The 18,372-nt window shown below is 36.0% G+C and overlaps 1 long non-coding RNA gene across 1 annotated transcript; it reads right to left on the minus strand.

Annotated features, from left to right (window-relative positions):
- Nucleotides 1-8,347: 8,347 nt before the first annotated feature.
- Nucleotides 8,348-9,930, minus strand: LOC134668543 (uncharacterized). Its single transcript, XR_010098795.1, has 2 exons — nt 9,783-9,930; nt 8,348-8,621 (listed from the first exon to the last, which is right to left on the minus strand). It is a non-coding gene; the product is annotated as an uncharacterized LOC134668543 (long non-coding RNA).
- Nucleotides 9,931-18,372: the final 8,442 nt, after the last annotated feature.

An 18,372-nucleotide genomic window follows, 5' to 3' on the forward strand; every position in this document is an offset into this window, starting at 1 on the left:
AAATAAAACATACAAATGTTCTGTGAGTTTATTTATTTTTCTTTAATAAGTAAGTATAGTTCATAGATTTCTAAGGCATAGATTCCTAGTCCGTACACCCCCAGTGAAGCCATTTCAAGTGCGACGTCACGTCACACTCGTATCGTCGTATTCGAACGGCCGTCGCAGTACTCAAAGTCAAATCGGTGTGTGTGTACACCTCCCGTTTAAAAATCAAAAACTACAGGAAAGATGGTTGTTTGTACAGTGAATGGGTGTCACAACACATCATATAATAAAAACAAACCGCCCGATGTTACATTTCACGCGTAAGTACCGAGTTTAAGGTGATATTTTTACATAATCGTAAATACAAAAATCCAAATTTTCGTCAGCTGCCATTTCTTCTAAATGTCGCCAGTGTAGTGAATATTTTTTCCTCCAAATGGGACATGACGTCTACATTCTAAAATAAATACGCTCAATTGAATTTCATTGTATAGTTGTAGAAAATTATAATTAAGTTAATTATTTAGGTATTTAATTTTTTTCTTATTTTTATTATGTGTAATGTTCGTTTCAGTTTTCTGACTGATCTGCTGTCTGCGAGATGGAAGGAAAAAATTAGACTAAATCGGAATGACGCAAGATGGAAACATTGGAAACCGAGTAAACACAGTCGAATATGCTCTGTCATATTTAAATGTATTCTTATTATTTTATGCACTTTTATTTTGTTCAATAAAAATAAAATAGTAAAAACTTATCAGCTATTTATTTAAACCTTATTTCACAGAGTACAGAAATGCAATAAATCCCAAAATAAACAAAAAGCTTTTGCTACTAAATCGAATCTACACACGTCCTAATTATTAATAACCAAGTGTGGATGTTGTTAAAAATCCCTTACTTTGAGAGATGTAAATGAATACTGGCAACATATTTTGTATATATGTGTGTGTTTGCTGAGCGTAAAACACGAGCGTCGCACGCACACATCCATCGTGTTTCGGCTTCACTTTTGGCAGGTTCACCGTATGGGGACTATCTGTCTATGCGTTATTAGTTTAAGGTATAGTTTATTTTCCGATGTTCAAATTCTTGTGTTTGGTACCTAGGTAATCGTTTTTCATGTCAATTTGGTAACAGGAAATATAAAACTTTCTTCAAAAACTTTTCGTGGTGGTTTAGAATCTGAAAATTTAAATAAGGTTTAAACACATTATTTGCCAAAAACCCGCTGCGTGGGTTCATTTTGTATTGGAAAAGGGGCGCTTGGCACTGAAATATACTCGAGATCATTTACTATAAAATTAAGATCGCTATTAAGGTCAGGGTCTGTGCGGAAAGAGAAGAGTCGTAGGTATAATGTATGGGCTCCCCTACATTTCACAACTCTTCTCTTTCCGCACACTCTATTTGATAATGGTACTTAGCAGTAGGAGACGGCCGCTGTTATGATGCGGACTGAAGCGGACCATAATATAATTTTAGTATTTTAAGATTTCTTCTCATGTGTGTACTATTTTCATCATAGGTAATAAATATGTAGCCAAAAGTAGCCTGTATAATCGCGCCGTATACTTTGCTTCCTATTTTTTAACACGCAAAGTTATAATTTTAACTCGTTAATTAATGATGTTTACGTAATTATCATATTTTGCATTTTTTTCTTGAATACAATATATTTTATTTTATACATTGTTTACTAATATTGATGTGTTTATTATTTTCGTAACTATGGCAACGTCAAATCTTAAAAAAATTTAGAATGAAGGTTGAGTCAGTAACAAAGTGACAAAATTGGTCTTAGAGCATTTAATAACTGGAGTGGTCATTGAGTGCTTACTGTTAGGATTAGGGTTCCAAGCAGAAAAAAAAAGCTTGTTTTAACACCAAATAATGTTTCTTAATCTCAAGCAAGACTACATAGTAATGGCGTCTCATACAAGAAGAAAGAACAACTATATTTGTTTTATATTGACAACCGAATAAATAAAATATCATAGGGCCCGATTCGGATTTTGAAATAGATATCTATTAGATATCTTTTTGACATCACCATCAAGATACTCGTAGGATAACGATATGTTTAAGATCTAACCTGTCAAATTTGACATTGGCGTGATTCTGGAGATACTCTTGAACGACTTCCTCGGGATTTGACTTAGAGATCCAATTCACATCTAATAGATATCTTACGCTATCTAACGTAAAAGTGACATTGGTTGCCCGAATTGCGCTGCAAAAGAGCTGCTTGCGTTGATATCTAAACTATAACGTATCTAGAATGGATCTAGTACGTGTCGTCTCTTGTGAATATCTTGAAGTTCGAATACGGCAGATACCTAGTCTATATTCTTTATTTTTTTTGTTGACACTATTACTCACCCCTCTGCCGAAAAACATGCACAATTGTGCATGTTTTTCGGCAGAGGGGTTGGAAGGTCAGGGCAGTCGCTTTCGTAAAAACTAGTGCGCATGCCAATTCTGGGATTAGTTGCCAAGCGGAGATTGAATATCTGGGAGACCGACCAAAGCTTACAAAACATAAAAACTCAAAAATGCGCGTTTTCTCATAGACCTAGCTAAGAGATCAAACCCCTTATAGCAAATTTCATCGAAATCGTTAGAGCCGTTTCTGATACCATCCAAATATATAAATAAATAATTATATATCTAATAATTGCTCGTTTAAAGGTAAGATAACACAAAGGAGAAACAAAAAGAAATTACCTACTCGCACCAGTCTTAAACCCCAATCCTCTTGCACGTATTTCCACGAACATACCGTTACGCTATTGCAACATACTTACGTTGTGTGAAATTGTCTACTACAAGGATCACGGAAACACTGTTTGCATGTGTGAGTAATAGTAGGAAAAAGCGTGACAGCAACACTCCGTCGAATTAAAAAGGTGGTTTTTGCACAATGAAGTATTCAATGTTTATTTTAATAGTTCAATATTTACTTAAAGAGTGCGCGAAACATACTTTTAAGTATACAAATACCAAGACCATTTCACAAAAAAATTAAATCTGAAATTTTGCAAAAGTGGTGCCATCTAGCGAGAGTTAAGTTTTGAGTAACCTAGGCGAACCACCTTAAGCAAAAATAGTTTAATTTAAATTACTACTTTAGCTTAAATTGTATGTAAATACATACTTTAACGTTACTAGTAAACTACGTGTTTCCATCTTAAGAAATAAGTACTTATTTACTTAGTAAAATAAAATAAGAACTTTAAATCGGTCAGATAAAAAAAAACAGTTCCTAACAAATGAATGTCACGAATAAAATGTCGTCAATGACTTGTATTTATACCTACCGAGCTACCCAATACACTGTGTACTTAAGTACTTACAGTATATAGTCGATAAGCTTAATTGCGAATGCATAAATTCAATGCATCATTGACTTGTCCTTGATATTAAAACAATCCACATTGCTGTAGATCAAACGCGTAAACAGTAGGGTACATAATGTACACGCATGACCAGTCACACCTTCCGCATAGTAACAAAACAATAAAGGTTTGTAATATAATGTCAACCGCCCACTGCCTTAAGGACTTAAGGATGAATCACGCCACGCCACGCTAGACCGGACCGAGCCCGGGCCGATACGTCCGACGCATAATTTTCTATGACGGCTGACCGGTGATCACGTAGGTAGTGTTTTTCAAAGAAAACGAAGCGCTGGAAGCTCTGGCCCGACCACGGCTCGGTCTAGCGTGAGCCATCCTTTATTGTTTATTTATACATCAATATGACATCAAAATTGTATTGGTTGAGTACCTACAATAAGAATACAGTCACTACATGTGTGCCAGCACGCATACATAGTAGGTATAAATATATGTACTTATGTATTATTATATAAGTACTTAGATTAATGCGGATCGCTTCCAACCGGTACGAGTGGAGGTCCAAGGGGGAGGCCTCTGTTCAGCAGTGGACGTCTTATGGCTGAGATGATGATGATGATGATGATGACTTAGATTAGGTATGCATTTATGCATTATATAGGGTAGCCAAAAAATAAGTATATTCCCGATGCCATGGAGGCTTTGGGATTATACTGAGCAACTTCTACGATGGGACCAACCCCGAAATCCCGATAAAAATAATTTGGTTGTTTCATACATTTTGACTGGTCCATTTTCTATGTAAGGGATTTTTTTTACACTTTAGATAAGTACTGACATTTCTGATCCATATCGTAGACTAGACCTAATATTTGACGTTCGATTCGGGCCGATTTTCATCCATTTTTGAAAGCTTGAAGAACAATGTTTCAGATATACAAATTTTTATTCATAATATTAGTGAGAAATTGCCTATTAGCATATTAATTGGTATCATATTATTGTTGCTTGAATACGCTCCTGGAGATATATTCCTGTTCAATAATTATATATTCATGCGATTGAGATGATTCATATAAGGCTAAATACAAATAGGAGTACGTACAAATCAATAGAAAATGTATGTAAGCAGTATTGCTCGTTTGAGAGCATCACAATATTTGTCAATGTTTACTCGTAATGCTGCACGTTTTTTTGTGACGTGCAGTAATATTACGACGGCGACGTTATTTAAAAACGTGTTCGACTCAAACGTTTCCATCTTAATATACCAGCAGGCCGATTCGAACTTGCAAATCGATGTTAGTCCATAATAATATACATATAATGTGAAAGTGTGTACGTGTGTCTGTTACCTCTTCATACTTAAACTGCAAAAAGTAAGACTTTTATCATTTAACTTTTTGTTAGGAAGAAAAAAATGTTTGGCCATATTTGACCATTTAGTCATAGAAAATGATATGGACTTCCTAATTCATGGCCGGCGGAAATCTCGAAAAGTTTGAACAAATAAGTTTGTTTGTTTGAGTCGCGGCGGAAGTTTGGTATGACTTTTGTTATCATTCCGCCGTGCTTTCAGTCGTAGCAAGAGGTGAAACGAATACTTAATAAAAAAAAGCGTTTGCGTTATGGTCGGAATTTCTGAAGATCACGTTCAGCTATTTCTTGTTGCTGCTTAAAATTTGGACCCTATTGGGGAACGAGTTACTTTAAAATTAATAAAAATATAGATTATGATATAAAGCTGAAATTGAATTAATATCAAATGTAGGCAGTATTGCTCGTTGGAAAGCACCTCAATATATCTCAATGCCTACTCATAATGCGGCACGTTTTGTTGTGACGTGCAGTATTTATACGACGTTATAAAAACGTGTTCGTCTCAAACGTTTTCTTCTTGATATACCTACAAAGAGACCGAATCGAACTTGCAAATCAATGTCAATTTGATATTATTGTTATCTTTTATCCATGCATTCGCTCTTAGTAAGAGACGAAACGAATACTGAATTAAAAAAAATAGGTGTGGTATAATTATTTTTGTATGCCATAGGTTGGGATTTAGGAATGGACTTTCTCTAAGCTCGCGTTCAGTTGTTCCTTGTTATTATTATTGATGCATAATATTAGACATTAATTCATGTACTTAATTAGATTATTTGAGAATAAAGCATGCGGTGGGAATGAGTATTCAAATGAACCCTGTTCGCGCAAGTAAATAAAAATATAGATTTGATGCAAAAACAAAAACCGACATAGGTATTTGTAAATTTTTTGTGGTTAGTTTCACAGTTATTGATCCTACTCGTATATATATATAGCCTGTTATAGTGTCCCACTGCTGGACAAAGGCCTCTCCCCTTGATTTCTACGACTCCCGTTGTTGAGCTTTTTCCGGCCAGTTATTAATGAAGGTGTCTAAGTCGTCCCGCCATCTCCGTCTGGGCCTGCCACGTCCGCGCTTATTTTGCGGTATCTTCTTGGTGGCTATATCAGCCCACCTATCCGGGTGCATGCGGCAGACGTGGCCTGCCCTGCCTATTTATATATATTTCAGGGATCTCGGAAAAGGCTCTAACGATTTCGATGAAATTTGCTATAATGGGGGTTTTCGGAGGCGATAAATCGATCTAGCTAGCTCTGGGAAAACGCGCATTTTTGAGTTTTTATATGTTTTCCGAGCAATGCTCGGTCAGATATTGTAGTAATTATTTGAAAAGTTATATTTAGTGAAAACATTTACACATTTTTTTCTATTATTCTATGCCAGTTTAATTTTTAGGGTTCCGTACCCAAAGGGTAAAACGGGACCCTATTACTAAGACTTCGCTGTCCGTCCGTCCGTCCGTCTGCCCGTCCGTCCGTCCGTCCGTCCGTCCGTCCGTCTGTCACCAGGCTGTATCTCACGAACCGTGACAGCTAGACAGATTTTAGATCGGTAGCTATCGGTACACATATGTATGCATTATAACTAGGTACCTACTATGATATTTATAATACGAATAAAACATGATATAAATGTTAATAAACTTTAGTTATTCGAGTAGGTACCTCACATACTCGAACTTGAAATGTGACATTTACAAGTGGCAATAATAAGTTCGATTAGACCTGATTGCAGAGTGTTAACCTTTATAGGTTAGGGATAGGGTTTGTAAAGTTTTCGTCCAAGTTTGTCAAACATGCTTAAGGCAGTAATGCCTTAGTAGTTCTTTAAGGTTTTGTTTTCATTGTACGTATAACATGATGAAATTTATTTAAGGAAGTAGACATACCATAAAAGGACTGTTTAAAATAAAAACTTTATTAAGTAAAAGTCGAGAGGCTGCTCAAAGTCCATATTTAGCTGTCATAAGACTCAATTCTTAACGGAGGTAGTAAGCGTAGGGGTAGGCAGGGGCGGCGGCGAGCGGGGCGGAGTAGGCGACCGGGGAGTATGCCGAGTAGCCGGAGTAGCCCACCGCGGGCACCACGGCGGGAGCGGAGTACGCCAAAAGCTGCGGGTCGGGCTTGGGGCTGGCGAAGGCCACGGCCACGAGGGCGAAGAAGGCAAACTGAAAATAAATCCTTTTTGTACAGTTGCCATCAAATATATCAGAGCGGCTAAGATGCTCACAAATATCTGAACACGCCTCTATTTTCCGGGCGTTAGAGTGCGTGTTCAGATATTGGGAAAGACTACTAACTGTAAGCGTCATTTTTGTCAGCACATGACGCATTCTTTAAAACTGTTAGTATAAATTTAAGAATGAAGTTTTACCCCCTTATTCATAAACGTCTACTAAAGTTGACAAGCCGATAATAATCGTTTGTAGGGACAAACGATTATTATCGGCTTGTTCCGATACCGATATGTCGGAAAGGGTTCCGACATATCGGTATGATGGAAAAAGACAAACGATTGTTATCGGCTTGTCAAATTGTAAGGGGGTAAATAAATAAATAAGATGCATAGTTACGGTAGATTCAATTACATAGTTCTAAAATGAGCCTTGTTAACCATGAAATCATTTCGAATTATGTTGATACCTATGTTCGAAATATGCTCATACTCTTTTAACACGTCCACTGAGGCATGGGGTCGAAAGACGTAACATAGGTATGTGCTTAGGTACTTACGAATTACACTAATTGCCACAACGTTGTTATTGGTGTTATTGTTTCATTTGTTTATTAATACAATAACTAGCGTTTCATTACGGAGCAGAACAAGTCAAATGGAACTTATACTTACAATTTTGGTGAACATGGTTGATGTCGAGCTTGTACTGGGAACAAGTGATAATTGTTCAAACACAACGACAACTTATATACCTATGCTACGCCTAACGCTGGTAGTGCTTCATCTACAAACAAAAAGTGACCCTGATCTTCAGACTAATCGGGTCTTCCGGCCGAGATTAACATAGTAGGGCAACTCAATATTCTTTTGCTAGAGATCAGACGCCCAGTACCAGGAAGGTAAAACGATTAATATTAAGTAGGCTTTTCAGTACTTCGCAGACTATAATTAAAAATATACAAGTATGTTGGAGTTAAATACTTTTGGATCAAAATCATAAAATGAGCTAGCCATTGTGATGTGATTCATCTTTCCTGTACCTAAGATGTCATATAATACAATGAACTTTAAAGCCAAATTTGATTCAAGCAAATCTGTATATTTTGTTAGGTGCAGGGGGACAATTTCGACTGCGGGATAATTTCAACTACATAATCGAAATGTCTTTCATGTTTTACACTATTTACTTGAAACACATATAACACATCTTTTTCGCTATCTGGATATATATGATGCTTTAGTTAATAACGTAAAACATGGCAGATATTTCGATTAGTTTCAATTACCTAGCATATTAGGTACCCAAATTGTTAACTTTACTATTATCTGTTCGCAGGAAAGACGACCGTTTTCCAGAACGTTTTTAACCCTGTGTCTCATTGAGGTACCTACTAACTCTGATAGAGGTGACTTGATAAAAAACGAAAAAAAAACGAAATAGGCGGAACGGTAATTTATTGCGAATTTCTCAAACTGTTCGAATTATTCCAGATTTAAAAGTGATGTCGTCGAAGTCCTCAGAAGTACTTGGTGTAGGTGATGGGTGCGCCGGCTGGGTACAGACCGGGCGAGTAGGCGGGGTAGGGGGAGTTATAGATCACGGGCGCCCCAGCCAGGTACGGGGACGGGTAGCCCAGCGGGGCCGTGTACACTAACGGCGGCGAGGGCGCGGGCGCCGCGAACGCCATAGCCAGCAGGGCGAAAAAGATTAGCTGAAATAAAAAGCTGTTTTTAGAAAGTACACAATAATGGGCGTTTTTATTTAAACATGTACCAAAAATTTGGATTGGCATTTTTTTATAATATTTCTACTCAGGATCACGAGCTTTTTCCATTTTTACTGAGAAAAACAGTGTCCCCAAAATTTTTCATCCGTTTGGTTACGGGTTTCAATACAACCTTTATGACCATAACAAAACGGAAAACAAAAAATGTTTATGAAATTTTGGGGACACTTTTTTTCTCGTATTAGGATCGAAAGAGTTCTTTAGGCTTATTTTACCCATAGTACTCGCTATTCTGAGTGGAAATAATATAAAAAATCCGAAATCTAAAATGCAAGTTGAGGCTTTAAATAGAAATGCTCTAATAGCAGATCAAAATCTGCATGAGATGAGTCTCATAACTCGACAATAGGTTCTAGGTTGCCAACTAAAAATAACCTCAAATTTCGTGCTATAACTTAAAGAATACTGTTGGCTTCAAGATAAGCACAATAAGACACAGAGCTGAGCACATAACACTTAAGTAAAGTACATTACTTAACTCTTCAGTTATTGTGAGAGACGTTATATATAAATAGAATATTCTATCTTTGTAATTTATTTCCTTGATATACACAATATTTTGTGAAACTGTACTAATAGGTGACTGATAACTCTTCCAGCTTTAACTTAAGAACCGATTTATATATGAAATTTGCTATAGAGAGAGATAAAGAAGTCGTGGGCAAAAGCTAGTATTTCATATATTAAATACATAGCTTCAGTAAATATTTAACACATACCTTGACAGGTACAATTAATACATGATAAAAATAGCAAGTAACATTTAAGTAAAGGACATCATGCGTGGGTATGTATGTTTATAGTCTCTAAATGATACTTACCTGCTTCTACATATGTATATGGGTAAGTAAGTACACTATACATACCTAAGTACGAGTACCTACCGCTTTTAGAACAACAACGTTTAACCGTAAGATATATTTTCACATTTAAAATTAAACGTACTTATTTTTATTGTCAAAAACAGGAAGATCTAGCTAAACTACTAAATAAATGAATATTTCAATTATTAAAGCCATTTGTCATATTTAACAATAATTGCAATTATCCCTAAGTGTGAATATATAATAAACAGGTGAGCCTTACCAGCTTATGCATGTTGCAAGTAGTTCGAATATCCAGGGATATATGATGCCCTTCGTAGAACTGACGGGGTTTTATACCCCACGCGAGTACTATGCAAGAATGCAAATAATAGTAGCAATGACCTTTGCAGTCGGCTTTATGAACTGGATCCAGGCGAAACCGGGACTAAAAAAAGTACATTTTATTATGTTCCTAAAGGTTACTGGCAGTTAGTAATAAACGGGTTTCTTCTTGTTTATCTCGTGAGATTTTTACGTCCCGAAGATGTCCGAATGTACTTTTATGTATTGAAATTAGATTGGAAACGTTATGGTGCCACTTGCACCATTCTGGTTAAACCGTTAACCCAGTGTCAAAGTATACTGGTAACCATGGTAACTCTAGGTTTATAAACTGAAATAAATGTCATATACTAAACGCCACTTGCACCATCTCACTAACCCAGGGGTTAACCGGTCAAACCGTTAACCCAGTGTCAAATCGTACTGGTATCCATGGTAACTCCCAATTTAACCGGTTAACACCGGGTTAGTGGAATGGTGCAAGTGGACCTAAGAAAAAGTGACTAAGGCCTCCAGTGCCCCAGGCTGGAATCGAACCAGCGTCCTCTGCTATCGCGGCAGGTGCCTAGTAGGTATATATAGTAGTGTTTCTACTTAAAATAAAAACAAATTTAAATATTTTCTGAAAATAATTTACCTAATTTGTTCTAACACATCTAATAGTACTCTAGGTTTAACCGGTTAAATTCGGGTTAGAATGGATGGTGCAAGTTGCCCTTAGTGTTTTCTTGGTTCGTAAGGGCGCGACACAGTCGAATTACATTTCAATCTACCTAATTTGTTGTTTCCGAATGTAGTTCCTACAGTTTGTCCCATCAAGTGCCAGTTTGTTTTTACCTACAAAGGAAGAGCATTATTTTCTTATTTTACAAATAAAATAAATGTGCTTGAATTGAGTGGGAACGACAGTTCTTACGGCAGAGCGATATTCCAATCTTAGTATCCTAGGTTCGTTTGTATTTATCTGTCACTTTGATATCGTATGTATGACGTATACATAACACTTACACTGCGTGGGCTATCAAATCCGCTGCAGAATTATAATGGTGCGACTATAGAATATAATATATGTTGATAATAAACAGTTGATGTGAAAGTGGTCATTTTAATTTAGAACCCCTTTGATGCTTAAAATTAAGGATTTAATCGAAAACTTTCAACAAGTTTGTCGAGCTTTAATGTTTATTATTTTTGAGTCGACATCTCTTTGTTAAGAATCAAGTGGGATCGACGAGGCAATTCCATTTTTGCTTCCCATCACATAATTACAATTTATTCAGAATGTGCAAAAAATGTCCCGTCTGGACACTGGACATCCACTAACATGTACTTAAGCAAAAAATTATGAAGGTCTATTTGATCCACTAAATATATTATCACGAGTTTCTCTTAACTTTATTATGTAATCCCTCAAAATGTTCTGAACTTGAAACTGCAGAATCGATATGTTTAGTCAAAACTAAGGAATTCGTGGAAATCCTTAAACAGTAGGTACCTACCTATTTTGCTTTTATTTCTTTTCAATATGTCATTATACACCGTGTTTTTTTAACTTCGTTAATTTAATGGTACATTCCTAAGCGTAAATTTAAGTTACTTTCTAAATTCTAATTACTTATCTCCGTTTTGAAGATATTAATAATTATATCTGATAAGGCATTATAGGAGTATATTTGACTCATGTTTGTAACGGGGTAAAAGATAAATGACAGTGGTTATGCAGAAAACGACCAACTCAATTTTTTTATCAATGCAGAAAGCGACCAAAGCTACTGAGTTAGGGTGTAAGTCACTTTGACAAATATAAAAAGTTGGCCCCTTTCTACAGAACTACGGTCAAATTAACTACCTAATTGACGCATATAGATTTACCAATAAGTGGGTAAAGTAGTCTACTAAGATCAGATCTGCCCTAAAGAAATCGGTTGTCATAAATAATTTACTGCCGTTTATCTTGTTGGGTCGATCATACTGTTTGTTTTAATTATTAAAGGTAGTTATTAAGTATCTTGCCAACGTCGTGTGCGCAAGGCGCTATGGCAAAAACTATAGACATAGCAATGAAAACCAGCACAAATAATTGCTTTACATTGTAGCAAGGGGCATTTAAAGAAGCTTGAATTAAGTAGATTGTATATATTCATACAATAAATTGTCGTAACGTAGTTTTATGTAATATTTATGTGATGAATTATGTAAACTATTTAGGTTATATACGATCGCAGTATTTAACTCATGTACACAATATAATGGTAAGTATATGAGAATGGATTAACTCATACAATTTGAAAAGACTATAAGATAGTTTGTAGTTACGTGTTTAGGGTTCCATAGTCAACTAGGAACCATTTCGTCATGTCCGTCTGTCTGCCCGTCCGTCCTCGGGACTGACTTCTTAAAACCATTTTTTGATTCTATAACAATTTTCGGAAATCATAGCTCTACAAGAAAAAAAATGCCTCCCCCCCTTCTAATTTTTCAACTACAGGCCCACAAAAATATGAAACAAATCATGAAAGTAAAGCTAAACTTGTATATTACAACAACAACAAGTATATCACGATACAAGTGCGAAAATTAAAATTCTCAACGAGTGGCGATAAATTGAAAGACGACCGAAGGAACCGAAGGGAATGTTTTAAATCGACACGATTGCGAATTACCTTTTCGCACGTTATACAGTACAGTACATATGTCCCTTTAAATTTTTGACATAGGCATTTTGTCCTAAATCCCGCCCTAGGGCGTAAAGTAGCACCATATGTACTGTAAAGAACTTTCAATTAAAACTATAGCGAACATAATCGGTTATGCTGTTTTTAAATTTTCGCAAAAAGTATTCCCTTCTTTGTAAAAAGACGTAAGAAGATACAAGTGCTGCGACGATTCCCTTTTGATTGTTATGAACACAATATCAAGGCCTGTATTGTGACGTAGGTACGGGTAGCTATGTAATGGAGGCCCTACACTGTTATACGAGTATAATACTTATATTTAAAGAAATACATTGTGAAAAAATATTATACTTACTGCAATGCTTAGGTAACTATAATCTACTTACCTACTGTTTTACGTTTCAAGAAAAGTTGAAACCAATTCTAAAAATAAACTAAATTCCAAAATAATATTTCTATTATTATCTACCTAATTTTAAAAAGGAACCCTCCGTCGAATCTTCATTTATTATTTTCTTAAGTCTACTTAAAAAAGAAAAAAAATTAAGCTTAAAATAAAGTTCTCAATAAAAGGTCAAAGTAATTTAAATGGGGAAGTAAAAAGGAGGGGTTTAATGATTGAATGGCTAGTAGGTCGACTACTTAAACTTGCGTAGACAAATGCGTCAATGGTATTAGTAGTCTTACTAATTATGGAGCTTTTTTGCCGTAACGCTGCATTTTGGGGTGGAAGCAAGCCACTTTGCACGATGATAGTGGAGACCAAATAAAACGATTTTTTTCGAAGCACCCGTAATTTCGTCCCTTAGGAACCGAGAAAAAGCGAGGTCTGTTAAAAACAGAAAAAAAAATCTACAAGTTTCACGGATCGTCCGATTAAGATAAATTTGGTGTCAATCGAAAGAATATATCTTTTCTTGATGTAAAAAAATTATACATAAAATTATATTAAAGAAATATAGTGTTAGAGTAAAATTATTAAAAAAAACCTTTTACGTTTTATTTTTCAATTAGTGTCTTCCACATTAAAAAATGTCTGCAAATAAGTACTTAATAATAAAGCCAAACATATTTCTTATCAGAAACTGAAAACCGCATCAAAATCGGTTAAGTAGTTCATAAGATTCATGTTCCAGAAATTGGCCTAGTTTTATTGACATGATGATTTATAATTAGTGACTACTTTTAAGTACCGTATTAAGTACTAACTATGTTGTGCTTTTCTTATTAATGTAAAACACATCTTTATCTATGTGTTATATAAACATTTATACATATATCTTCAAATTCATTAAACAAATTATGAGGCATTGTGCTTAAAAGTAGGATTAGTACTTTAATCCCTACCGAATATTGGACAAATCAAAGTTTTAAATTAGTAGGTACGTTAAAGTACGTATAATAACTTATATAATTTTATAAAAATATTGCTTTTTCAATATAAAGTATATTTACTTATCTGTAAAAAAGATCTACATTTTATTTCATCCTCTAGTTTAACCAGTTTAGCCAGTATGAATGAAGCTGAAGATGAATAATCTTCTTGTAAATATATAATATCATCATATCAGCCTTTAATCGCCTACTGCTGAGCATAGGCCTCTCTTCGAGTACGCCACTTATCCCGGTCCTGAGCCAATCTCATCCAGAAGTGACCCGCAATCTTCGGAATGTCGTCCACCCAACGAGCCAACGGACGCCAGGCACTTCTTTCGTCTGTAAGCGGCCACCATTCCGTTAACATTTTGGCCCACCTGGCATCACTCTGCCTGGCAACATGTCCCGCCCAGCTCCATTTAAGTTTGGTGATGACGCATCCGACATCTTGGTGCGGCGTAGGATTTCGACATTCCTCACTCGGTCTTGAAATTTGATGCCGAGCATGGCGCGCTCCATGGCTCTCGGTGCCACTCGGATTTTATACACAGCCTCTTTAGTGAGCGTTCATGTCTCGGCACTGTAGGTCATGGTAGGTAGGACACATTGGTTAAAGAGGCGAAATTCAGGCATTATGGAATGTTAACGGGTTTGAGGATGTCCGCTTGTATAATGAATGCCGCCCAAGCCAGCTGGCTTCTCCTGGAGATCTCCTTCTGCTGATGTGTTTTGTCAAATGATAGAATATATCCAAGATACACGTATTTCTCGACCACCTCCTGTCTTTCGTTCCCAACCGTAATGGTTGGAATCGATTTACTAGATATGTTCGTCATAACTTTAGTGTTGGACGTATTCAGCTTAAGATCTATTCAAAGAAGCATGGGTTTCAACCATGCCTTGAAGATCTTCCAGGGACTCGGCAAACAAAAAAGGCGGCAGGTGCGACAAGAAGACCCATGGATATTGATACCAGTTCTGTCCCATGCAAGCGTTTTTATGACGTCGTCTAGCACTGTCGTAAAAAACTTGGTTGAAATGGTATCCCCTTTCGATAGATATTGGGTTACTAAGTTTGTAAAGCCAAACTTGTATTTTTGCCGAGGTATATATGTAGCTCCTAGAGCAGATCCACGTAGCGATTGTCGATTGAGCAGCGATGGAGAGAGTCAAACACCGCCCAATGCTCGACACTGTCGAAGGATTTTTCGTAATCTACGAAGGCCATGTACAGGGTCCGGTTGCTTTACCGCATGTATATGGTCGATTGTAGAGAATCCGCTCCAGAAATCAGCCTGCTCGGGAGGTTGGCATTCAACGAGGATACAAGTTAGGCGGTTGCATAAAGCTTTTGCAAATAGTTTATACGTATGGGAAATTGGGAAAGGAGGCTTATGGGGGAAAATTCGGCTTCGATATATCTCCTTTTTTATGTAAGATGGTGACTATGGCAGTTTTCCACATATAAATATATATTATATACATATCTCTAATGTAGATAAATTAAGTACCTTCTAATTTACGTATAATTTACTATGACTTACTCGCCTTTTGGACTACATAAGACGAAAAATCCCATATAAATAAAAGTAAGCCAACTTCTGAAACTTGTATCTCAAAAACTGCCGAACCGATTTTGATGCAGTTTTCGTCATTTAGTAAGAAATATATTTAACTTTAACCAAAAATTTATATTTAGACATTCTTCAAAGTTGAAGACATTATTTGCAAGAATAAAGCGCAAAAGAGAAAAAAAATGGTTTTTAATAATTTGACTCTAATATTCTTTGAAAAGATTTTGTATTTATTTTTTTTACGTTAAAAAAAAGAATTTTCTTTCAAATGATATCATTTTTTTCAATATTTGTTGTTCCCTGAAACTTGTGGAATTTTTTTCTTTTTCCTAATAGACCTCGCTAAATCTCGGCTCCTAAGGGGTGAATTTTTGGGTGCTTCGGAAAAAATCGCTTACTTTGTCGTCTACTATCACCATGCAAAGCGGCTTGCTTCCACCTTAAAGTGCAGCTTTGTTTTCATAATACGTATGACTATAGAGTAGGTCGTTAAAAATTGCCTTTCCTATCTAACAACAAATTTATATGAGTTGATACCTACCTATATATTATAATATACATACTATATAAACTGAAATAAATGTCATATAGGTACTAAGAAAAAGTGACCAAGTTTTTTTTTTCTTAGTATATGAGATTTATTTAAGTTTATAATTTATATAGTAGTGTTTCTAGCTACTTGATAAAAACAAATTAAAATAATTCCTGAAAATAATTTAATTTGTTCAAATACTTCATAGTATATACATACTATATGTATAAGTATATATAAATTATATCGTAGTGTGCAGTAATATAAATAGTAATTTAAGATTCTAACTAAAAGGTCAGTCTAATAGTAAGGAAGCCGGCGATGCTAAATAAATGTGTACTTTTACTCGAACGTCATAGATAGCGGATGGCGCTGGGCCTAACATACGGCGTTGCATGAACAAGAGATTTCCTTTGGCAGGATTGGTCCTTAGGACCCAAGGATGGATTCAAGAAGTGGAGCCACCGAGATTTTTGATGTAAATTTTTAGGGGGGGGAGGGCTCTCAACTTGATCTTGATATCTGTATCATTTAAGCTTCTAGGCAAGTTTAGTATCATTTCCGTATAAATCTGGGGTGCCAAATTCATTTCTGATATCATAATGACACCATTCCGAAGTAAAAACACATAAAATATGAAAAAAATACTTTTTTTTAAATTCCTCTTCACGCTTAAACTGCTGAACCAATTTAGTTAAAATTTGGTACAGAGATAGTTTGAGTCCCAGGGAATAACATAGCATACTTTTAATCTCAATAATCATCCCTTAAGGGTGCGAAAAGGGAGGAGGAAATTTGTATGGGGATTCAATAACCGCTGAACCGATTTAGATAAAATTTGGTATAGAGATAGTTTGAGTCCCAGGGAAGAACATAGGATAGTTTTTTATTCCAAAAAAAAAACCTTAAAAATGAAAGGTAAGGTGTAGGATTGTATGGGAAATCAATAAACGCTGAACCGATTTCGATGAAATCTATGTCTACATCTTTGATTTAGTTGAAAATGATACTAAACTTGACTTAGAACCTAAATTTAAAGAATTATTAACCTCAAACGTCGCAGACGCTTAACACCCCCCCCTCCCCCACCTGCATCAAAAATCTGGGTGGCTCCACTTCTTAAATCCATCCTTGGATCCTAAGGACCAATCCTGCTAAAGGAAATCTCTTGTTCATGCAACGCCGTGGTTGACCTTTTTTTGCTCTGAGCAAACACAACTAAGAGATCTATTGGGATCGAAAGATTAGATGATGCGAAGAAAAGTTATATAATAATTTATTTTTTAGCGAGCCGGAAAGCGTCTACAGTATTTTTAGAATTTCGGGGGGTTGGTGGAGCGTTAAAAATAGTTAAGTAGATTGTGGATTTGGTCAAAGTTAGACACACTTGGTCCATCTCAACGTAAGATATTATAGCACGTGAGCATAATGTATAAACAGGAAAAAATATATGCCATTAATGAAACTGTAGCCAATTTATTAAATAGTAAGTAGGTAGGTACTGATGTAGTGCATAAATATTTTCCATCGTATTTTCACGGAAACATTCGAACGTGTGTGGATTGATTGAAGTAGCATGACGAACGTACGAACGTATAGTTCGTTTTTTTTTAGCATTAGAAAGAACTCCGCAGAAGCAAGCCTGCAGTTTTTATCAGGATTATTGAATTATCTAATGTAGCATGGTCAATACATATAATTTACTTTAAATTGTTACCGCTAAAAGTGCCAGATTTAGAACCACAAGCGAACTTCTGCGAAGCGCTGTCATGCTTAAAAAAATACAATCTATACAATCCATATATTACTTATAGTCCTAAAAGACTGTCAATATTATTTAAATGTCAACCTCGTACTCGATGTAAAACTGCAGCGTTAAGCCGTTGAGAATTCAAATGACTTTGATCATGATAAGACTATGATGCCAAAAGATAACATCAAAACGTCGACTGGATTTGAATATTTGCCGTGAGCACACGCTGTGTCAAAGTAAACACGTCGCGATAAAAAAAGAATATTCGGTAAAAGGTGCTTTAATAATTGATATGGACGTTTTTAAGTCCACAATACATTTTGGTTACCTGGCAACCCATAGAATCGGACAAAAGAGGCGATATTTTTACTATTCTCTTATTTTTATCTACGGTAGAACCAGTCAGCGTAAGAATATGGCACGCTATAGGCTGAGCTGTAAAGAGGCGCAGCTGCCGTGTTGACTAGAGGTGCGTAATCTTGAATGCTGTATGAAGACCCGTAGGAATAAGCAGACACCGATGAAAGAGGAACAGCGGCAGCTGGCACAGCTGGTGCTACTCCTGATGGCACTCCTGCTGGTACAGCTACTTCTGGTGTCACCAGCGCCGCTGAAGT

The sequence above is a fragment of the Cydia fagiglandana genome, chromosome 11 (assembly GCF_963556715.1).
Source record: "Cydia fagiglandana chromosome 11, ilCydFagi1.1, whole genome shotgun sequence".
Classification (NCBI taxonomy): Eukaryota; Metazoa; Arthropoda; class Insecta; order Lepidoptera; family Tortricidae; genus Cydia; species Cydia fagiglandana.